At 46.4% G+C, this 25,274-nt stretch overlaps 1 long non-coding RNA gene across 1 annotated transcript; it reads left to right on the plus strand.

Moving 5' to 3' along the window:
* The first annotated feature begins 1,134 nt into the window (after positions 1-1,134).
* LOC147754160 (uncharacterized) lies at positions 1,135-25,126 on the plus strand. Its single transcript, XR_015316572.1, has 3 exons — positions 1,135-1,939; positions 19,154-19,282; positions 22,722-25,126. It is a non-coding gene; the product is annotated as an uncharacterized LOC147754160 (long non-coding RNA).
* Positions 25,127-25,274: the final 148 nt, after the last annotated feature.

Here is a 25,274-nt window from a genome sequence, read left to right on the forward strand (position 1 = left end):
CTGAGATGGCGCTAGTCGCGCTAGTGACCTTGCCAGGCCCGCGCATGGCGAAATGGTACAACGTACCGGAAGCACCGGAACGTAGCAGTGGCGAAGCCAGCGGACGGGGCCATTGCGGTGGCCGAGGACGCGACCTAACACCGATAGGCAGCAACGATACGGACAAGACGGACTACCGATGGAGAGCTGGATAAGCGTAGCGTCACTTTTCTGCTACCGCTGCTACTCGAGTCTAAATCACCGCGAGAGACGCTGGCAGGACGGACCAGTGGACGAGAACAAGCAAGCGACTTACTGATTGGACGCTCCTTGCCACTATTCCACAATAGCATGGACAGTGAGAATAACTACGACAAGCCTTAATTACGCGCTATATTTAGGTATAGGGGCCGCAGTTGCAACCAATCGAATGCTGGTATCCAACAAATCGCTCGCTCGCTCGCTCGCTACGTAATTCACACTTCCCTTACGTGTTTTTTTAGCTTCTTGTATGAGATTGAATGTAGCACGCAAAAACACCATTGAAGTGACCAGCAAAATAACACCAAGATAATGTGTGTAACGGATAAACAGTCGTGCATTTTCAAATTACTAGTAATAAAAACAAACTGTCGTATACGATTTGTCGGAGTCTAAATAAAACCGAGTAGTAATAATACTAAGAACACTTCTACGCTATAGCAGTTCCATACTGTTCTGCCAATGTTTCTTTGTCGACAATTTATCGTCTGTGGGCAGCGTCGTGGTTGCGTATGGGAACTGTGTCGTCGAACGCTTGTAATTAGTCCATTGCAATTCATCACAGATTTAATGTGACAGTGCCGACCGTAGTAGATCGTACGACGTCTTTCAACACCTGTTGGGCAACTTCACATCTATACTTCACCGGCGCCAGAAGTATTCGTCTATCCGTTGACATTGATGGATCACTTATCCTGTTGAATATGCCTTAGGCAGCAGCGTCATTTGTCAAACAAAGTCATTTGTTTTTATACATTAACGGCCTAACTCACTTCTGTGTTTATGAAAGTTGTGCGTCGAATCAAGCATCATTCAGACTCCCCGCATTTCCGATACTGATTCTAGATCAAACCCTATGTAACAGGAAAAACAATTAATCGTAGTCCACGGACCTTTCGACAAGAACGGAAGCCTCCAATAGACGACCGTTGTCGTGGACGAGCATGGCGAATAAATCCTCTCTCTTACTATCATATCGGTAGGCGAGGTGACAAGCCTATCTCCATTTGTGCTTAGAAAGTTAAAATGTTCGAACATGACCATTTTTCCTCATGTGCTCCTGCAAAAATTCGGACGGAACACCCTATATCCCTTTTCATTTACGAAATAGGAATAAATCTGGTCGCTGCATAGTAGCGAGGCCATCGGTGTGCCTAATAGTTTCTCGTGGACTTCTAAACATCGACGGTTAAAGTGGTTTCATTAATAGATGAGCGAGTCCATCGCTCTAGGCCGCTGTTGACAAAGACGGATGTCTCGATTTAAATAGGACAAACCGCCGACGATTCCATAGGGTTAGATCGTTTCATGGGCTTCGCGGAAGGCCGAAGCGTTAAGATTACATACAGAGTAAGAACACGTATCACAGACAGCTACCGTCGATTACCGGCAAACGCACTTATAACCCGTTACGACCGTATGCCGAAACTGGCCACTTATGTCTTAAAAGTACTGTCTATTTTATAGTGATATGATGTTCGCTAAAGTACGTGCTGGATGTCTTGTGTCGCAACACAGTGGAAATGATACTAGTTCTTTACCGAGTAGTTACACCAGCCTAGAGTGGACTTAAACTTCATTCATAAACTTGTCCGGAAACAGGCCACTAGGCAAACCGAAATATGGCCGATTCACTCGATGCTACGTGTAGCAATAGCGAAGTGGCAAGGACATCATCAACCCGACAACGAAGCCGGCAGTGAGTAAACTCGTAGCGCCCTAACATGATACTGACCCACGTTCGGGGGGCTCTTGATGACTCGAACAATTTCGGTTTTCATCTAATCTTCGCTTCCACTTGGCTGACAGCGGGGAAAAAGCTATCTAGTTAGCTAAATAAGTATAAGACACATAAAGCAAATAGCGAAACCCAATGCGAACTAGAATAGCCGGCACGTTTATCTGCTAGACTAGATTCAATCGAAGCTGTATATAGATGACATCAGGGTTACATGTATATATATTACATTGTTTTTTTTTGACATTAGCAAATGATCCGCTAATGAAGCGCTATCTTCATTGAACTGCTTTCGAAGAAAACACCGGTTACTATTCAAGAAAAAGAAAAAAAAATGTATACAATCATGGACGTTGTGCGTTGACATGAAGCATTATATTTAGTAAGAACCCCCTTTTTCACGACGTCAAGCGACAATTAAGCTGTCATAACATGCCGGCCGCGGCTAGATAATTCCGTTTACAATCAGATTGTACTACAGTAAATTCAACGCGTCAGTAATAAGGCGTGTGTCACTCAAGGTGGAGGTCATTGTGGTTATTTACTTAGCAGGCGTTCGTATGTCCTCTCTGACCACTACAGAGTAGAAAAATCGTCGACACTATTCGTTAGTACTGATCCCAAACGTGTTTGGTCGTCAGAATTGAATTGATCGTTACGTCGTTGGGTCATTGTGGGGCACCACATAATGCCCCAGAAAACTAGCTAGTAACAGCATTGCACCACTCCATTGCGGTTGTTAGCTAGCCTGCTACATACACATTTTTCGACAGTCGATTTCGGCAAATACAGACCCTTAACACGAGGCGGTGATCCCCCACCATCCGCCCCCTGGCTATAATCAGCCAGCATAATAGACGTTCATATAAAATGCGCTTCTTCGTAAGGTAACTTTTAGGTCCGCTATGATTAACACTGGAAGTACTGAGGTTTTTATTTTTTGTGTTAACTTGCGCTAGAAATACAAGTGGATGTTTTGACAAGCTTGTTTTCTATATACGCTCGGTACCCGCTCCATTATGTATATTTTGCCTGAATTTGTTCCGAATTATATACTCAGAAGGTTGCATATTTAACATTGCTTTTTGCATCCTTTTCCTGGACGGACGTGTGCAGCTAAGACAGCTTGGTTGTGTAACAGGCCGAAGGCTTATGCTCAATAGAATCTGCTGCCATTTATCGAAACAGACTTCAGAATTTTGGAGCTGGGGGTGTGCAAAGAAGAAATTGTCTCTGCTGTCATAAGTAGTCGAGATAATTAATGCAGACTGTACATATGTCAAACCTCGATGATAATGATGATGATGCTTATGTGATGCGGCTTTAAGTTATGAGGAACTTAGCAAACGAAGGTGGACTACGTTGACCAATATCTGACTCTTTGAGGCTTTGGCGACCCGGAAAATTCTAACTGATTTTAAGCTGAGATCCTTTTGCGCCTGGGCCAGAAACCATATCTGATTCCATCAGAATACAACCGCTCGAATCTATGCCACAAAAACCGTGTTGCCACAAAACAAACAAAAAACGAATGTTCTAAGATGATGCTATCAATGGATCATCCTTATGGATGCCTCCTTCATTAAATATGAGACTGTTGTTCCAATGACGGAACAAACCGCAGAACGCCAAATTAATTTAAAAAGCGAAATCGGCTGTGGTATCGAAGCGGCGATTTGCTGACCTAGAATTCAGTGGACGAATGTCAACCGATCGATGGTGCTGGGGCGTATCGGGTCTTGTAAGAAGCTTCTCTAGCTTTTCTAATGGAGACAGCTAAATCTGGCAACAAACAGAGAAAACACAATATTAAAGCGTGCCTTTTAAGTGAGACGAAAATGCACGTTCTATTTGAAGAACGACTGTTACTGTTGTTCAATGACCTAACAGAGCCTGCTTGATCACCCCAATATTAGACTGGTGGTATGACGATGAAGAAGACTGAAATCTTCGGTTTAATTCTTACCCCATTTTTACCACGAAATGTAAGGTGCATTTAGTAATTCGAGAGATTTCGTTTTAATTCTGCCGATGGCGACAAACTCCTCCTACTCATGGACGCAGATAAAATAGCTGTTTTTTATGCAAGCCTCAGGCAATGGTACTCAACGCTACTAGTGAGCGTAATCGAAGGGTAACGACCGTAAATTACCAATGCTTACTTCCCTTCCTGACTGGGAATATCATCTCGAAGCTACCGAAGTTCTTGTCTCATCTAATTTTTCATGAGGAACCAATAGCTGATCAATGAACTGTGCAGCAGTCTAACAGTCTCTGTCTATTCATCCGTCCACTACTCCCCGTATCTTGGCTTTCCTGTTTCCGATACTGTCCGCCCTCTGTATCTCTGGAGTCGCTAGCTAGCATACCTCGTTCAGCTTCCTCAACAGAGCGGCCAAGTAGTAAACCTTATCGCGATAGGCGCTGGTCACTACGACTGTCATAATAATATGGCCCTTCTATTTTTCCCTTTATATGTATAAGGAGAAACCCGCGGGAGGGTAACATTGATGATGGGATTACTCATTCGTGGTTCATCATCGCTGGCCGCCGATACCTTTGCCTCTGACGGCGCCGGTAGTCGATTTATAGCCATAACCGAAGCGTGGTCATGCTAATCATGATGATCGTGACGGTAATAATGGTCACGATGATCCGTTTTGGTATGGCAAGGCCCATTTTGTATGCAGGCTTGGACCTATGCTTGGACGAGTCACCGAGCATTATCTATCTATGTAACGCAAGTAGACTGACGACCACCCGTGGCTCCACCTTTAACGAGGATCAGGCTGACTAGTCCTTCGAATGTGCCATATCATTGGGTACTTCCACAGCCGGAATCTGCGTCAACCTAAAGGAGCCCAAGTGTAACCTTCAGCTTTGAGCACTGAGCTCTTAATATATACAACATTTGCCCTTCAACAATACGTTTGTAGGAAAAAAAACATTCAAATTTAGTTCAGTATGACAATCGTGTCCGTCAAACACGATCAACTAACAGTGTACTCTTTAAGAATATAAGCAACCGAACTCCAGTTGTGCTTAGGGTCTCTGAAGGCGCTTTTTTCTTCACGTGTTTTTGTGCTTATCAGCAAACTATAAGGAAGTGAAGAGCAACTTCGCTTTCAAAGGAAGTGTGAGGACGAGCTTTTCAATCTCATGCAGGCCCGTATGTCTGGATCAAAAATAACAAACTCCGTATAGCTTGCTAGCATTGTGCAGTACGGCTTTTATGGTTAGCAATCGCATGTTACGGCATCTGTACGGTCTTCTCGAAGCACTTGCCGCTGCTGGTGGTGACGGCTTTGCCGGTGAGCGGCCGAACGATTCTCTCTGAAGCTTATTTCTACGGACCCTGAAGCTGGAATTCGTTGCCTCTGTGACTGTGTTAGCGAGTCTCCATTGTCCATTTAGAAGTCATTGCAGAGTTCCGTACTCAGTGTAAATTACGACGACACTGGCAGTGGCGGCTCCGCTGGTAAGCGGAGCCAGCCATAGTGACGAGCGGTAGCAGAATAAATTAAGAGGCAGAGTAGCCAAGGCAATAACAGTGGAGAAACTTGGAGAGCGTGAACGCAAAGACCAGACGAAGGCGAGATCGACGAAGAGCGCAGGCGGACGGATTCCAAATGATGGAGGGGTTAATTCTTGCGGCCTGATGAAGCTCCTCTCCCTTACGCTGATGACGATTATGATGATTGTGGTCGTAATCTGCGCTGTCTATGCTGGAGTTGTGATGGCGGCGCAACTCTGGCTTCGCTCCTGCTCGTCCATGACGAAATCGGGGGATTGGGTCCATAAGACGGTTACAGCAATAGAGGAGGGCAGCCACAGGATGCTACTGTTCTGCTTTTTGACTGGATCTGTTATTCCTCTCCTATGAGCCTTTCATTTATAAATGGTATTCCCGAGCCTACCTTGTCCTTTGTCTAAGTTTGTCCGCCCCCCATCTTCTGCTAAATGGAGCCCAGAAAGGACTCGGGTAACCCGCGTTCATTCATTGCATCTGCAGACTTTTCCGATAAAACAACTGGGACGGCGTTGCTACCATTACTCCAGCGCCCTAGAACTGGATTCTTAGCGCACTAGCTGTGTTGAACGAGATTGAGAAAAGTGCTACATCGGGAATTGAAAGCGGAGGGGAGGCTTTCGAAGAATAATTCGACTGATAGTTTATTCAGCACTTCAAAACTTATTTCAGATAGCAACCTTAATGAATTCCGTTGTACTTATAGCAACCTTTGACACTTCGTAGTCCTAATAAAGAAAAAAACGCAAGCTAGATTCATAGATTTCCGGGTAGATTCAGATGCGCGTAAAAGGAAATTGAATACAAACTCAAACGAGCCCTTAGTTTTACATACTCCAGAAAAGGAGCTGCTGCATATCGTTCATTTACGTTGATCTGGTTTCTACAAATACGAAATGATAGTTTTAGAGGCACGCTTGCGTACGGCGACGGCAATAACAAGCCACAAATTGTGACAGAAATGCTACGTTTTGCGAAACAAGGTAGCAGGCCTTCTTTCGTCCTTTTGATAGGACCGTCAATTGGCAGGCCTCGGCTAGAATTTACTCGGCCAGTTTAGAATATGCAAAAAACCTGCTTAGTTGATGAGCTTTTGAATTAACTAACGCTAACTATTCGGTCCCACAAAATTATATTTAGGTACAGGGGTAATATATTGCTATCAGTAGAAAATAGTATTTGTCCTGCCTATAAATAGAAACACACAATTACCTCTTTGGATAAACTGTAGGTCAGTGTGGTAAACGTGCAGATTGGCTCTCTGATGACATTTATTTATAACTTGCCCAATATAGGCCTACAAGTGTACGTCGATGGGCTGCGCCTCTCGTTGCAATGAAGGCCGACTTATAGTAGCCCCCTGGTCCCGATGTTGACAACGGGTTCGGTAACATGTCAAATAATTGAGCTTCTTTTTTTAGCAAAAATGCTTCTCATATGGATCCCGTATAGAGGTATTTTCCTTGTATTCTAATAGCGTTTTACATCACCATTTTCGTTTAGCTTTAATACTTTGATCATTAGCTTTGCGTGTTTTTCGTATACATTAAAAGTAAAACATTTATCCAACCACAACAATCACAGCTATGAGTACAGAAGACTGTTTTCGGCCGATTATGATTCGATTATAAAATCCTAATCGTTATGGACGCTTCCATCTCGTGCGTCGCGTCAAGGTCACTATAATAATTTCACATTATCTCATCATTTATAGACGAGTAGCGATTTTGGAGCCGTAATCGTCGTGGCTTTCGTCAGTGTCGTTATCATCATCACCCATAAAAAATCAATTATGGCTGGCTGAATAGTCGTCGACAGCTACAGTGGCGCCCAATCACCGGCCCCCTCGGTCCTGCGCCTGGCGCTTCGCTTGACCTCATCCGCCATCCCCCTTCATGCTCTGGCTTCGGCCGTCCCTCACCTCATCAAGCGCTAACGTTAGGTCTGATGCTGCTGCCTCTGCAGCGTTCTGCCACCGCTTTTTTGCCACCTCCATTGCCCGCCTGCCTAACCTCGTTACTCTAACTCTACCACAGCTTTCTGCTGCGTGCCTGCCTGCCTGCCTGCCTGCCAGCTTGCTTGCCGGTCTGTGTTCGTATCTTCAATGTGGCCTTCCCTAATGCTAAGATGAACCACCAACACTATTTCCTTCTTATCCTCTCGGTGATTTGCTGGGTCCCAGTGGCTGAGGGGACCGAGGTAGTGCTTCTGTAGGCTCACCTGCTCTGCTCCGCGCTGGTGCGCCGCGGCGGGGACGGCGGGCGATCTTCGCAGACTCGAAGCAGCAGCAACGTTCGAAACTGGCAATCACATCATTCAGCCAGCAGCTAACAACAGGAGCACAGGAGTCCACTGGTCTTCCACGCCCCCGATACCCTTATTCCAACCCCGGTATCCTCGGTCCCCGTTCGATTCATACGACCAGCGGTACAACGAACGCGAATGCTGGCCTGCAGCCTCTATGCATGTCTACCTTACGTCAGATTTATCTAATGCTCAGCTCGTGCGTAGTCGTACGCGTGTCTGTCAGTATCAGTGGTCCACTAAACAGACCTGCGGCGCTGGTGGGCAGGTGGCGGTGATAACTATTCTAGTACAAATGACCTCGACACTGGGCAGAGGTAGATGGGTAGTTAAGATCGTGTGCCAATCCGGATCACCGATTCAGTCACCAGTTCCCCATCAGCAGCAGCTTTCGGTTGATGAATGCGTTGATGTTATTGATTTTGTGACCATTAAAGTCGAGCCGCTGAAATCGCTTCGACGTATCTATCAAAGTGTAACCGGCTATCTTTAGTATTGAAACTAGTACAAAAGCAGTAGTTGTTTATCTGGTACATGAACGAATGCTAAGTAGCTTGCTTTTGCCTAAAAAGATGCCAACAGGCCAAAATACATGGAGCTTTATCTCGTCAATGTTGATACATACCTACCTACCTACCTACCTACCTCAGCCTTGCACCACAAGTCAAGCTATGTATCTAAGCCTTTGTCACTGAATAAATAAAGATTATTGCGGCATGAGCATAGACGGAGTATTGAAAAATAAAAATATGTGAAGCTAATGTAACATGAGAAACATATCTGAAATAAACCTGTCGGAGCTTGATGGTTTCATTGGACTGGACAATGTGGTAGCATCTGCCTTTGGTTTTTAATCCACCATGGTATTCCGCTAGCTCAAATGAGCGCCACAGCCATAACCGTAGTTGTAGTGGTAGAAGTGGCTGTCGAGTACCCTCGTAAGGCCTCTTCAGTGCCGTTGTATTAAGCTACAGTTCCCTGCACTCCTGGGCAATCACTCATTGTGAGCTTTTCCTGGAGTGTGAAGGCTTTGGGATGAAGAATGAATAAGAAGTACTCAACAGAGAGAGAGAGAGAAATTATCCTAGTTGGTGTCCTTCGTCGACCAGTGGTGTCGTTCATTCACGTACCCAATAAAGTAATGGTGAAGAAAAGCCCGTCCTCATTTCTCCTTTGCACACATTCTCATTATCCCTGCACTAATCCTCGGCGACCCTTCAACGACTCCGCTTGCCTTATATCCTTTCGGTTCCTGACTTCGCCGACTAACTGCATGTGCCATTCTTCCATCTTTAGTGTGCGATACTTGGATTGATCGCGCGCAGCCGACGATCATGGCTTATACTTGGCCTTACACTCAGGTCTTCGTTGTAGATAGCCCTAACTAGTTCACTTGCTTAGGCCAGAGTAGTAACGTGCGTCACGTAGCAACGATCAAACACCACGCACCATCGATTTGGAAGGGAACTGCATTAGACTGTCGCGGCAAGCGCCCGTTCGATGTCTTTGTGCTTCAACAACATAGTAATATATGAAATCAGTGAGATTTTATATCTTCAGATTTGCGACAACGACTGCACGATAAATATTCAAAGTGATCGTATGCTAACAACAGACACATGGGTGCTGGCCCATTGTTTTGAAGAATAGATTACGACATGTATCGGCATAGATTACAATGGATCGCTCTAGATTATCTACTCAGGAGAGATAACATACTCCTGTACGTACTAAGCGTGCATCTTGGACTCTTCAACGAGTCCGCTGACAACAGCTGTACGATCGCAAAAGTCCCTGCTTTGTCACCGAAAAGCCTTCAGTCGCGGCGGGTTCTAGGTTCGTCCACCACGTATACAAAAGACAGCTAGAAACGTGCATTGAACTAATTAAAAGCTTAATAAGGACAAAGCGATAGAATAACAACAAGTGTTGCTGAATAAACCTGCACACGGCTTCTATAAGCACTAGAATTCGAAGAAATCACCTACAGGCTGTAGAAACGACGCTTAATATGTTATTTCAGCGATCACTTGCGGAATTCCCAGACTCGTCACTGTAATTGAAAGGCAGAAGACAGAAATTAGCAGCAGGAGGGCTTATTTAGTAATCGTGAGATGAGAGAAAATGTACTTTTTCATAAGTAAAACATTATTTTTTGGCTTAGGCCTTTTTGTCTTATCCCCAAGTGAAGTTTAATCTCTGATATTAAATGAAAGTGACCCTGAGTACGCCACGATTTACAATTAATTCGTTTAACACTGAATAGTCGTACTATCACCATGAACAGCTTCTTCATTATAGCAACACGCAGTGTGTGAAGAATTATCTTAAACAATGCTCAAAACGATGGAGCCAGCTTTTCAAGAAGACACAATAGCTCGCAATGTTTAGTCTATCGGGTAAGTTTATCTCTTTATACGTGCATTTAACAGATGGATATTATTGCTCAATGCAGGCTTTTTGCCAGTGTCTTTTCACGCTAATGTTCGTATAGTGTAGTACTGGACGAGAAGCTGTTGATGCTGTTCCAACATGTCGGTCCACTAGTGACCCGCTTCTGCGACTGCCGCCGCTGTGAGCGTTGCCTTTCACTTGGCGTTTTACCTCTTCAACATATTATCTCAGACACAAATGCCCCCTTTGTTTGTACTCGACGCGCAATACCGTGGCTTTCGTTGCTTAGCTCACATTGGTTATGAAAGGCAGATACGTGTCTCACAATCCATGGGACCCTTTCAGCCACGAGCAGTAGACGGTGTCATGCCGCTACTTCAATTCGACAAATCCTCATTGCCTCATAATGCTTGTTGTACAACAGGACACCAATAATATAGGCTGGTGCTATTTTGTGCAGGACGAGCCTGTTGACACCGTTGTTGACGCGCGCGTACTCACTTCTGGAAAGGGTGTTTTTTTCCGAGTAGCCCGTGACGTGTACCAGCGGAATGGATTCGTTGTTTTTTTTTTTTTTTTTTGTAGTTTTTTAAAAAGCTCCGAAATAAATCTGCGCTAGTACAGTCGATGTACTACTATATGGACACTTCAGAACAGCCTACATTATCTGGAAGTGCCATCATTTCACTTGCCACTCTGTCAGTGTTCTAGGTACATGTTGGACCATGCGGAAAATCGAGAAAATTACTGCTGTGAAATCCGTTTTAGACAAACGTTTAACCGTCCCGATGTGAAAACATTATGGAAACACTGGAGGGCCAGTTTGGTCAAAATGTATATAGTGGACAATATTAAACGACATTCAGATAAGCCATTAAGAGTTTTCTATCATCTATCCGTCTATGCAGAATCGTCCGAGATGCTCGTGCTCACGTGCAAGCAGCCGTCATATTTTTAGATTCAGATCCGCATTTCTCCAGTAAGGATAGTTCTACTGCGCGTTAAGATAGTTGCATCGCCTAAAATACTAGCAAGCATGTAAGCGAACCTTCGTTGCTTACCAGGCTTGCTGTTGTGGTTAGTCGAAGAAGGGGCTGGTTAAATAGAACAAGGACCAGGGTTTGTTTATTTGGCTGGCTCAAAAAAAGATACTCACTATGTACGACCGGCTCAACTCTTCACGTTACGTAAGCCACTTGATTATAGAAATTGAATAAAGTATTTGGTCTTTTGGTCTAAATAGGTTTCCACGCAGAGCGTGTAAGGTCAAAATGATCCGTGTGGGCTTTCTGAAGCCTCGTGTCGTGAAGCAGCTTTGATTTCTTTTTTTTACACGAATTAATTCGATAGTGCCTTTCGGGAGAGCTGTATATTTACATACCAAAGTTTGAAAAAGTTATGCTAAATTTATTCGCAAGTTGATTTTGTACAATTTTGCTAAACCGAAACGCGTCTAGTCTTCCTGGCATTAAGTTACTATTAACTTTTGAAAGGAGTCACTGACCCAGTGGCAATTGCGCGCTCTAGATTGCGGCCGCCACCTTCCTCGTGTGTTTGGGCATGGCGTGCTGGCCTCTGTCAACACTGATTCTTGTCAATATGTGGTCCTTTTAAAAGAAGCTGTGAAGTTTGTGCATGCATTCATTCAGTCAACGTTATCCATCCATGTAGTCGTCTCCCCACAGAGGACCCAAACGCCTTGCAACGATGGCGACGACGACGACGACGATAATAATGATAATAGTAGATTTGCTGTCTATCCATCTGTCTGTTTACCTATGGCTGAATACGAGAAAGCGGGTGTCTATGGGCTAAAAGCTTGCTTCATAGATACTCGCCGTCCCTCCCACATCACGCAAACGCAAAGTTGCCGCAGCGGTAGCAGCCGCACCACAGTGGCGCAGAGTGAAAGCCAGTCTGTGTAAGCTACCGCAGCTACGAGCGTCTCGAAAGCGTTTCCATGCTAAAACATACTGATATACATACACACAAACGAAAGCCTAGGAGAATGTTGTTAGCTCCTTTGATTCGTGAAAAGTACAGCATCAAATGGACCGACTAACCTTTCCAATGCCGTTGTCTTCTATCTCTAGCGGATAGAGATATCCGATAGGACCCAGTTGTTGGTGACAGGGGACGACAAAAGACAGCCGGCCGGCCGGCCGGCCGGCCGGCCGGTCAGCCCGTCAGCCAGACAGGCAGACAGACAGATAGCGAGCGAGACATAGACCCATTCGTAGGTCCCTATCGTGCAGACTGGAACACGGCCAAGTGACCGAGTAGAAAAACAAGATGACCAGGCAGCAGAGGCGCAAGAGAACAGAAAATATGTATTTACAAGCGAAATAGAAAGAAAAGCAAGAAGAAGAAGCGTGTTGCATAAAAATGGACGCGGTATAATCGATGGGCTGAAAGTCTACCCGACTTGCTAATGTAGCGTACCACCGTGGACAGTCAGCGAGATCAACGAATATCTCAGAACGAATTTTTAAGGAACGGAGTCTTAGCCTAACTTGGGTTCGAGTGCTTAGGGCAGAGCGCGGTATTGATTGCGCCGCTCATTCTACTATCGTTAGCTGTGCGTTTCCCTTTTCTCCATATCGACTCGAAGTCCTGACGCCATACTTCAATGCATGCCCTCGTAGCGCTATCTGTCACGCATCCTGTTTGCTGTACGGATAATTGGTTACAATGTACAACTACTGGACAGCAGCGGCATTGACTCTTGTCGCCAGACGATGTACTGGCTGAATTATCACGCCGGTTGGTTCTTCAGCTGAAGTTAATTGTCTCCTAATGATCTGCTCCGAATTCAACTGACCGTCGCAGAGGTAATTTTAAACAAGCCTGACCTACACGAGTGTCTTAAGAAAAACAAAAAAACACTATGCACTAGGGGTTACTTTCAGAGCTGTCAAGCCTTGCTTAATTACTTATAGGGTTGCGCGGCCGACCCTATATATATATGTATATTGCCAGTATCTAGTCTACAGCGGACGTCAAAAGACACCTAACCTACTCCGCAAAGCTTGCTCACAGTTCAGAACTAGTAAAAAAAAAAAAAAAAACAGCGCCGACAATTTACTGAAAATACCGTGGCGCTAAAGGTGTTTGAGCGTGTCAAAATATTCGTGCAGTTACAAAAAAAAAAAACATTACATGCACCCGTATTTCTCTCTGCTGGCAAATGTATGCTAGCTGGCATGCATTCAGTGCTAATAACCCAGGGCGGAGTGCACGTACTTCGGGCTTTATGCATTGTGTCGCGCATGCTGTAAAGCATATCTTGATAGCAGCGTTCGGACCAGTGGCCCTTGTCTTTTTACCGGATAGTTTAACAGTCCACATCGTTGTCGTGCCATCTCAATTTTGTGATGGCAGTTTTAGCTTACTTTTAAAAAACACGATTTTTTTCAATCTTAGCATGCTGATACTTCTCACATAAATTGGAGTTCTTTAACCCGCCAGGAAATAGAGCTCATAATTTATAAATGGCCTTTAAATTGGACAAATGTTTTCGAATTAATTTTATTTTATCATATAGAATAATCGCATGTTGCGTATTTCTAATGTAGCCTCTTTATTTCAAGCAATCCGTATAGAGGGACAAAAATCGAACTATCTAACCCAAAATGTTAGGTAAGCATTTCATGTATTTCTGTTAGCACTCTTCGTGGTGCTCTGAAGCGCTGGCGTCATCAAACAAGCTGCCTAACCGCCGAATAACTTCGAAATTTGCTGTTGGTCCAAGCATTTATTCCTTCTATATGGGATACTAAATTATTGTTGTTTCTAATATCTCTGGTAGAATTTTTGCCCGTTTCTTGTCGATGTACCTTCGTCGACTTCACCCGGTTGAAGAGATCAAGATGGATGTGGGGGGCTGAACGCGTGTTAATTTATTCATCCGCTTGCTATCCTCCCCCAGTCCCCACAAATCCACCGATATGTTGGCTGTCTAACCCACGGAAGAGAAAGAGAGATGTGCTCGGATCTCTTCGTCGTTCCAACCATCATTCCCCTTATTCCTTCCTTCTCTTCCGCCGGCCAAAAGCGTGAGGAAAGAACGCGCCTCACTCGCGAATGTACAAGCATTCCCTCTGTAGTAACACCCAAACGGAAACAGCCACACGGCGGTGCCCGAAGCTTACCGCAATCTGATCTCGAAAAGAAGACAACTATCGATTTCCGACTACGTTGGGGCAAATGACAGCATACGCACGTGGTCAATGTCTTACTCTTATTCCCGTGAGGCTCGACGATGCGTTAAATGCTGGTGATCGGAGAAATGAGTGAACGGGTACCACAGCATGTAAACTAATAGACAGGTTATTTATTTATAATCCGAGGAGAATTTGAATCAGAAGTGTTCTTGTGGTGCAAAGCTTTGTCTTCCTATAGTACATTTAATACAAAATGTTGTTCGCTTGGTTCATTTTTCGAAGTTTCGAAGTGAAGGAATTGAAGACGCGTGGAAAAGATAACGTTGTCGTATGTTAAACTGATTGATATTGTTTGCTTATTTCGTTGATATTTGGTAGCTAGTAGAAATCATCTTCAGCCGAATGGTGCGACCTTAGATGAGCTAAGTGTCGCTGGCTATTGTAGAGCCAACATCTTGGCTTGGCGAGGACCTGTATGAGCGAAATAAAAGGGATCCGTAGGTGATTTCTCTATCGGGTCTTCGTTGTGCCACACGTATACTCGTGTAAAGACACTGTATACAGACATAGGTCTGTTCACTTGTTGCTACTAAAGCTCGCAGCGTGGTGGATAACGGTTTTGCCACATGTAAATCCTTTGAGCTCTCACCGTTTGAATAGCTGAATGAAAAAAAAAAACCGAAGATTTCGCCAGCTAATACCATGTACATCTTTTGGCTTTAAATCGATGGAAACCTATGGCAAATATAACAGCTTGACAACATTGTCGTTCACTGAACGCTTCAGGCTGCTCGGCCGCAGCGCATGACAAAGCGTCAGTATATTAAATTTCTGTCACACATATCAAAAACTGACCTTATCAGCTCAGATACAATTTGGTTTGTTGTTATTATCCGCCACTTCAGCTAACGTCGGCTCTAGTGATTTCCGTCACGCATCTTTCATCGAGTATGGACATCATGCATCTACCAGCAATTTGATTCTTACGCGTCTGCCTATGTATCTGTTATAGATCATCAACAATGTAAAACATAACTCCCATTAGCTACGAGTGGGTGATTTCGTTATTGCTAATATCTATCATGGTTAGAGATTGACACAGAGTAGACAGCTGACCGCCGCCGACTAGTGCCTAAAAATAGGAAAGAAAAGATATCAAAGAAGAACTCTTTGTCAAGACAAATCGGTAACAACTAGCAGCGTCGTCTATCTAGCCAGCCGCGCACGTTTTCCATCGACGCTGCGGCTGTTGGTTGATCCCGGTCGCGCGGACCGAACGTCGTATAACATTCTTTCAGCGCTTCTCCTTCTTCCTCCTTCGAACGTTTAAATCGCTCCTTTACTCGTTCGTCTCTTGTTCCGTTTCTGTCTCGCAGCTGCAAATAAAGCGAACAGGCGACCGACCCGCTGAATAGGTGATCTCCTTCACTGCGTGGTCCGCTAAGATTCACCGTCGATACGTGACGTCGCTTTAGCGCGGTTAGTGGACAAAAGCGAACCGAGGTTCTTCTACCAGTCTTGCCGTGCTGTCGGGACGCAGTTCGAGTCAGCAAAAGCTGCTTGCAGAAGCGGCAGCAAACGGCCCGCTCGTCATAGCACCGACGGCCCTTCTTCAATGTTTATACGAGATGAGTGTGACCGTTGGAGTGGATAGCTGCTATTCAGGGCACGTCGCCGAAGGTGTAGTATATAGCCTAGCATGGCATAGTCGCGGACGCCTGCTCGCTCGGTCGCCATGTTCTGTCGCAGTCTACTGCTCGCAGTGGTGGCGACTGTTGTCATAGAAGCGCGCTAGTTCTCGGCGGTCTAGCCGAGACAGAGTCGGCAAGCGACCGAGGGAATGTCCTTGACGACGAATCAGCAATAACGGCGGTAGCGCTGGCTGGCTGGCTGGCTGGCTGGCTGCTGCAGACACGGCGACAAAAGAACGAACCTATAGGCGGCAGCACAAGGCGGTAAGCAGAAACATACGCTATCACTATTGCCGCCGCAGGAGCGAAAGCAGCACGGGACAAGCGTCGGCCAAGCAACCGGCTGACCGAGTACCGATCAGAATGCAAAGCAATGCTAAACGAACCAGCAAACGAATGAATACATTATAGAAGAAAAGGAAGAAGAGGGACATTGGGAAAAGAAAAGCCGCTGCCGGCGGTAGGACCGACAGGCGTCGGTCTGCCCGGACTATAAGTCACTAATACTACAAATCAGTCCTAGCCGTCCACTGTTATCGTGTCGTATTAGTGTAATAGGCAAAACGTGCAGCCGAATAATCAATCGTCAGTTACTTACTCATTCCTTCTCATTCAGTGGCCAGCAAGCAGCGTTATCATCAGCGATTGCGTGGCATCCGTTCATAAATAGATAATCAATTCCTTTTATGAATTTATGGTCGTTACCGCAACAGCGAATCATCATCATCTGTATCCCAGCGTGTCTTCAAAGGTACCTTCTGGTACTATAAAACTTTTCAAGTTCTTTGTCCTGTATCGTTAGGGCATCATCACATCAGTCCTTATCTCTGTTACGCTATTCAAGCAGGCGTCAATGTGTACTACGGGGCATTCACGGGCCCTCGAGGAAAACTAGCTCACAGGCACCGGCATTATTCGAGGTCAATTACTACCGTCACCTTGAGCGCTTGACAAATTAAAATGTACAATGAACTCTGGGCCGTATACGGCATTGACGACTGAGTTTTGCGTAATTGATTCATTTGCGCATCGACTTAGCGTTAAAGTCACCTGACTCTCTTAGATTGACCAACTTGACGCATTTTTGTCAGATCTGGTGATATAATAATAATAGTAGTAGCGAGAAGTTTATTCCAAAGCACGGGGTGGCTCGTCGAAAAATTGAAGTTCCACCACGTTTAAGACAGTATCTCGTTGCAGCATTCCCTGCTAAACTTCAACGTTGAGAGGGATCAAGAAATGTTGGTCTAGAACATTGACGTGCGTCTGCGGGCAATGTCGTTGTGCCTGTTACAAGCAGTTTACCGTTACGCCGCCATGGAACATTTCTGTTAGCTAATCGACAACGAATGAGATAATGAGTAAGACGTATTCACTGTGTTTGGCCACTTCGAAGCCCCGTAAAGTTTTTCAATGATTATTTCCTGCCATTACACGAGTAGAAGTTTAAACAACAATGCTCGTCTTCGGCGCGAGGGCCTATTTCTAGCTTCTGCAGACGCAGCGGTTGTTGGCGACGGCACGTGTTGCGTTTTAATCGCAGAGTCGGCAATTCGAATAAATCCAGTGGTTGAAATAGGTATCCCTCTGGGAGGCATTCATTAGATGCAACAACGCGCCGTCGTCCGAGGTGGAGAACGACCATGGATAATGCAATAGGCGCTTACTTGCTCCGGTGGACTCAGACGTCCGTGACGTATAATATGCCACTAATACATAACTTGCAGGAAAACAAACGAACGAACGAACGAACGCACAGCTGCGTTAAACAAAGGGATCATAAAACTAAGCCACTTTGATGTACACTGCGTTATAGATAATGAAACGAAAACACAGGCTCGACGAGCAGAATTGATTTTACACCAATAGGAAACTACTGGAACACGCTACTTTTATACGTGACGATTGGTGGTACGTCTCAAGATCGCCAAAGACAAAACATCGACACGTAATGGCGTTAAGCGTCCCATGATCTGTTACGAGTTCATGTGCCCTTATAGTCCGAAATACGCATCATTTGTGTCGTCGTCACTCAGAAGTGTAGTTGTGCTTATGTTACTGCAAGAAGCACTATCCGTTGGTGATTTGCCGATCGATTTCCAGTTTGTTAACAGTAATAAGTATATTTAGCTAATTGATAAGATATCGCAGTTACTACCTTAAACACTTTCAATTAAAGGTCTAGATATAAAACCTCAGCCACTGGCATTTTTTTTAGCGGCTAACCTACCTTCTCACGGGTTCAGACGGTGACTAGAAATGCGTATAGCAATTACCTGGACCTGCATGACTCTATGCCGCGAAAAGTTGGACGCTTAGCGTAATTCTTAAAGGCAGCAAATTTGCGAGCAGGCCAGCTGTAAAAGGCAGATCATAAGATGAATTGATTTTTATGCCTGGCTTAGATCCGTCCCCATGATTAATCTACAAAGAGATAGAGGATTGTATAGGTTCAATTATTAACCTATAACTGTTGTACGTACATGGGTATCGAAGTTCCCCTCCTTGTTCGGATCGGCCAATCGACAATTCCTTCTAACAACAACAACAATTCGGGGATAGGGTCAACACCTCGATCGGCTGACTCTGCTCCTAATATCGGTTATACAAATAAGTTGGCCATCAGCCGATTTCTAATAGACGCACATCGATCGAAAACAGACCTGATTTTAGGTCGAACGAAGAGCCGGACTGGCACTACAACAAATCACGACACAGATAAGTATGAGCTTGTTACCTAGCTATGAACCAGCGGCCATAGTAATTAGTTAGATACCGGATACGATCCATTGATGTCATTGTACGTGTCTCGTTGTTGAGACGATTATTGTGAGCCTATGACGACTCACTCAAACGCCGTGAGCTGAAGCCGCCAATGATAACGCACTGGTAGCGGCCATTAAGTCTCAGAAGTGCATGGGTGTGATTACCGGAGTATTGGTTGTTTAGCTGTGATACATTTGCTTTGCCTGGCCGTTAGCTCGACGCAGAAGCTGAATATGGTAACCAGCAGTCTAATGTTCTTCCCCGCAATGTACCGTTGGCGACCAATTATCTCCCATCGTTCGCTTCATCACCTCTGTTCTCGTTTCAGCTCCCAGTTGCTGCTGCTGCTGCTGCTGTTGCTGCTGCTCTTCGTGCCGCCGCCGCCGCCGTCGTCATCGCGAATAGCTCTCGTCATTATAAGATCGGCACGGGCTTCTCTGTACTTGTGTGTGTGTGTGTGTGTGTCTATCTGATGTTTTTTTTTTTATGTAGCGTTCATTGGGCCGCTGACTACCTCCCTTTCTCGTTCTTTCTGTTCTTAGCTTTGAATACAATAGCTGTTCTCCGCTATCCTCTTTTCTACCTGCTGTTCCCACTTTGGATGCCTTTGTTATCGTCTTGCTGCTGCTGCTGCTGCTGCTGCTAACGTCGCCATCGTCGTCATCAATTCAGCCAAAATGATCATGATGGTCACCGAGGCAGGTACACTAAGTTCAAAGCGTGGATCGTTTGTTGGAGTTCCGCTTGAAGGCTTCTCGTTTGCCAGAACGCCGCTGTTTGGTATCGAATCGTCAACGTTGGGAACTGAGAGACAAATGGACGGATGGACAAACACATCGACAGACAGGCGGATGAACAGCTACAGAAGATGCGACGGTAGCGACAGCCATGACGCATGTCAGATACATCCCTACGTGAGCGTGTGTGCGAACACCTACGATGTAGACAGAGCGAATGGCTGTCTACTTGTACGTCACTGAAAACTGCCATTGCTGATTGTAGTGGCTGCGTTACTGGACGCTCTGGAGAAGCAGCGGCGTTGACATACGAACAGAGGCTGAGACAGACAACACCTCATTCATTTTGTTGTCGCTATTCGTTTTGTCTTTTCCTTTTATCCTTTAGTTCGTTCATTTGTATTGTTCACCCTAAGGTGTATCGCAACGCCAGCAGCCCTCGCGTGCTAACAGCAACGTTCAGTATCAGTGATAGTAGTAACGGCAACGGCAGTGGCAATAGACGTGTCTCTGACGCCTTTTACGCTCGCCAATGAGAAGCAAGCCACGTAATTCCAATGAAATTGTCTGTGCAATAGCAGTAGTTGTAACGGACGCCATTGGCTATCCGCTGTTGTTGAGGTTGTTGATACGACGAGCCGTCGTCTCTTAACCCGCCATAACTACGGAGTGAAGGCAGACATTCGAGTACCAACTCTTCATCTCTCCCTTATTTTTCTCTGTTCATTGTATGAGATAGCGTAACGTAACATGAATCGTAGTATTCTCATTACTTATCCGAACTATGATTCCCTCGTCCTTTTTTTTGATTAGCTTGTGCTGGATCCTGAACAATGGACGGCCAAATATTCGCTTCGTTGCTGCACCTCTTGTGCCTATTGAAAGATGCATTTTTAGGTACACCTTCGAACACCACAGGCTTCACCCAATTCATGACCTTTCTTTGCATGAACGTTTCAGTAGTCCTGCATAAGCAGCAAGAGAAAGTGCGTTACGTAACAATAACATCTACTAGTAACTAAATACATGGAGGTTTTGAATTCTATAGTTCTATATGTTTACTATTGCTAGGGAACGTTTTGAATTTCAAGTTCAGTTTGGCTATCTTAGTTAGAGACTGCTTTACGCGGCTAGCCTTCAGTCGACGAGGTGTGTCTGCTCACGTCCTGTGGTGAACCTGGACCATCTCACCTGGTGTTCCCAATTTTAGTAAACAAACACCCCGCTACCGAACCTCATCTCAGGGGTACCCCTAACGACTACCGTTACCTAGTAGTTCTTTCATTGCGTTCATTCAGCGTTGTACGTCAAACGATGTATATTTTCTTCCGCACCGAATGCTATCAAGAAGCATTCAATCTTTATAGTGGGTTCGTCCCATTTTGACACCCAAATCCTGTACTTCATCCCATCAGTGACTAGAATTATTGAGCGTCACAACAATAACGACGTGAACAAGATTTAACTTTTTTCGACGTTATCGACTAGCTTTACATCTAAGACTATACATAGTACAAGTACGACACGGATGTCTAAATCTAGTAAATGATCCTGTCTGTCGAAGTTGATCATCAGTTTATCATTTCTACTGCTGCAAAAAACGCAACGGAGAGTTCGACAAGGCGATAAACTTCACACGATCGGCAATGCCAATGAACACGCTTCACCCTCTACATAGCCACAGTCGATCGCATCCCTCGCCGCACCGTCTCTCGTACAGCTGAGGTAGCTGTTGTATTCCGCCGCAGCGACACCAGTAGCGGTGGTGGTAGTCGCCGTGATGATCTACACTCGGAGGCCCCCAGGCCCGATCGTCACAGGGTCGCAGCCGCCCCGGTCCATCTGTCTGTTCTAATATGTGCGTCGTACCTTTAATAAGCTTGCTCTTTCGATTGCTGAAGTGTTATCAGCTAGATGGCGCTACCGGCGCCGTCGGCTTTTCACGAGCCTGTGACTAGGACAGAATTTGGTCGCTCTATTTCTCTATGGGTCGCTCCACATGGCGACGGTGTCGCTTTGTTTGGCCTCAACGTGCCTACCTGCAGCAGCAGCGATGACATGCATCACGCATGACACGCAACGATGGATAGGAAGAGGGACACCGAGCGAAATTGGATGCGCCGGCGAACGTGTGAGGATGCTGAATATTGAGAAAGCTGTCTCTTCCCTCTGTCCTAGGCGAGCCTCAGTACCTTATACATTCGAACCGTACGATAGCACTAGCAGATGAATCGGGTGCTTAGCCTCTACGAGGCTCCCACTTGTCGTACTTATTCTAATCGATATGTTGGCTGTCAATCTGGTGGGCCTTTTGCCGCTTGAGACTTGTCCACTCTTGCTGCTCCTATTCCGTTCCTGAAATAAGGCGCAAAAAAGCCCGCGATAGCAGCTCCTTGAGTTGAGGGAACGGAATGTGCAGCAGACACTAATGCGATACGTTGCCTTGCTTGATGGCAGAGCAAAAGGGCCGCTACAAGAAGGCGGGTAAGACAACTAAACAGACCAACACACGGGGCCGATAAGCGGTCCGATGATGATCATGAAGCCCATGATGTCAAAGCAATATGTGTCGTGTTATGAGTGTAGACTGATCGAAACAAAATAAGGGGTAATAGCAACATGTTGAAGTGTTTTGTTGCAGACGAAGGTTTGGAGCACTGAACGCTGAGCACAAAAATGGTCTACGCGCGATTCCCAGCGAAACGAAATCTTTTTTTCAGGGATAAATTAGGTTTCATTCGAGTCAACGCCCTCATAGAAGATTACTTGAACACAATTGGCTACTAAACACTGCTCGCAAATAAATAATGCACTCGAATACAGGAGCGTAAATCATTGCAAACGATTCGCTGTTTCGAAAATCAATTACTTATTATAGATATTGATTGACTTATAAGCAACCAATTGATTATATACATAAATACATAGACCTATACTGAGTAAAGAAGTTGCTTGTAACTTGGTTCGGCTATATTATTTCTTGTTTGGAAAATAAGGCGCTGACACGAGCTTGTCTTTTATATTTTATTTATCTCGACTTCGTCCTATTTTTTTAATGTTGGTATTGTACTGGTTTCCGTTAGTTAGCCCATTGTCACTATGCGATGCTAAGGCCAAGACCAACTAGCAAGAATAACACTTTCAGCTTATCTCTTGAAGTCGAACAGGACGTATAGCCTCGCGTGCACCATGAACCCGCTAAGGCAGACCTCTGTCTAAACACTGACACTAAGAGGCAATCGACGGCTGCAAAGAAGAGACATATGAGTACCATTTAAAGCAGACGAAAACGGGGACAAGAAAAGTGGAAGCACCACGACAACGAGTAATATGAGGAAATGCAAGCAGCAGACGCAGAGAGAGACCCTCTTTACCACAAGGAAAGACAAAGCTTGAAAAAGAGGCATTAGCAGAAACGTCCACGATGAAGTAAAGAAACAGCGGTAAGAGTGGGAAATAGTCAGCACATCTCAGGCAGCAACAGCAGAAACACAGCAGAGAAGAGCTACTAGCGATTGCGCGGGACAGGCCGTTGTCGTTCGCAGAGCAGCAGCAGCAGCAGCAGTAGTAGTAGTAGCAGCAAAGCAAAAGAAGACGGGGGCTAGGGTTCCTCCCCCACCCGTTTTGCTACCCTCGCACTACCCTCCTTGGTCGATTTGCCCTGCCCTAGTTGTACCAGCTTTCCCCCATCCGCGTCTCCTACCGCACCTCTGGTCTTTTTGAATAGCATCCCCCTCCTTCCCCCCAGACCCTTCCCCCCAGATCTGCTCTTCCTCCTTCGCCCCCTGATTGTACCCTGCCGCCGCTAGCCTTCGGCGCTCCAGTCTCGCCAGCCTTCTCCCTATCGTCCGATCTCCCGGGTTTTCCTCTCGCTACCACTGCTGCTGATGCTGCCGTCGTAGATGTTCCCTGGGGACCTTAGTTGCTCCCCCTTTCCCCGTCCCGCCTCGCTCCATGCCCCATCCCACTTCTCGACCCTCTGGCCCCGTTCCTATAGAGCCGTTCCCCCTTTTCCTTGTCGTTCGCCCGTTTCCCCACTTCCCGGTCATTTTGGCCGTCCCATTCTTCCCCATTCCGTGAGCTACCCTTCCCGTCCCAAAAGGAAACGAAAGCACGGTCCCCGCAGCCATTCCGGTCTCGCGTCGGGTGCTGTTCGTGTTGGTGTTCACCAGAGGCAAGAAGAAGAAGGAAAGAACGCAGAAAGGAAAGATGGACGGAGGGAGGTAGAGGTGGTGCATAGCCCTCAATCGCCATCCTCCGTCATTGTCATCGTTGTTGCTAGGGTTGTCGTTACCGTTGTTGTCGTTGCTATCGTCGTAGTCGCTGTGGCTGTTCCCTTCCTTCGCAACTACTTCTACTGCTACTACTACTGCTACCTCCTCCTACCCCCCCCACCCCCCCACCCCACCCCACCCCACCCCCATGCGTTCTCTTGTTATTAGTTCTCGTTGGCTGGTCCGTCCGCCCGTTCGTTCGATCGTTGTTCCCGTTCTGTCCTGTCGACAACGACCGTGGCGCCCCCTGTAAGCGGCCTCGGTCATTCAGTCGCGAACATGGCGACGATGGCGCCGCGACTTTGCGCCAGTTATCCGTTCTGCTGTGGGATAGATTATGTTAATGGTCGCGGTTGTGTGCGCCTTTGCATGTGTGTCGGCCGACCAATATCTGCGACTGCCAGACTCGATCGATGGCTGGCTCAACAACACAGTGCGTTAGTTCGTCTCTTCGTCTATCTGTCATCGGCAGCGGGTGTTGGGTCTTGGCCGGCTGGTCGGTCGACGGCCGCTATTTTCTATATATATATATATATATATATACATTTAACCGTCTACCTAACTGCACTTCTATTGTCGACGGACGGACGGACGTAGCAGCAACGAGCCTGTGCTCATTCTTACAGTTTCGCCGGTGATTGCGTTTGTTATCTTGCCGACGGCCTACCTCGGCACTTACGACATAGTTCCAGAAACACACACATACATGCACCCACGGATACACACATACAGACACACAAATTGTGCGCGCCCGGTAGAGTGCCAGCATTCTATATCTCTATTTGTGTGTCTGTATATATCTGCTTGAGCCAGTCACGGCGAAGCTGTCTTAGCCGTACATAGTAGTAAAAGCAGTGGTTGTAGTGCGCAAATAGTAGTAGTGCTGAAGAAGAAGAAGATGACGATGCTGACCGTGTGTAGCGACATCAGTTCTTGTCGGTCTTTTCGGTTGCTGTTTAAAAGGCCAGGCGGCCTGCCTCTGTACAGATCGCTCTGGCCTGCGAGCGGTAGCGCGGGGAAAGAGACAGGCAAAAAGGCAACAGACACAGACGATGAGCGGAGCGAGAGGACGGAGAGGGGACGGAGACACAGAGACGAGGTGAGAGAGGCGCCTGTTGCCGCCGCTGCTGCTGCTGCTGTTGCTGCTGCCACCGACCGACCGACCGACCGACCGACCGACCGACCGACCGACCGACCGACCGACCGACCGACCGACCGACCGACCGACCGACCGACCGACCGACCGACCGACCGACCGACCGACCGACCGACCGACCGACCGACCGACCGACCGACCGACCGACCGACCGACCGACCGACCGACCGACCGACCGACCGACCGACCGACCGACCGACCGACCGACCGACCGACCGACCGACCGACCGACCGACCGACCGACCGACCGACCGACCGACCGACCGACCGACCGACCGACCG

Source organism: Varroa destructor, unplaced genomic scaffold, assembly GCF_002443255.2.
Source record: "Varroa destructor unplaced genomic scaffold, Vdes_3.0 BEIS01000007.1, whole genome shotgun sequence".
In the NCBI taxonomy this organism is placed as follows: Eukaryota; Metazoa; Arthropoda; class Arachnida; order Mesostigmata; family Varroidae; genus Varroa; species Varroa destructor.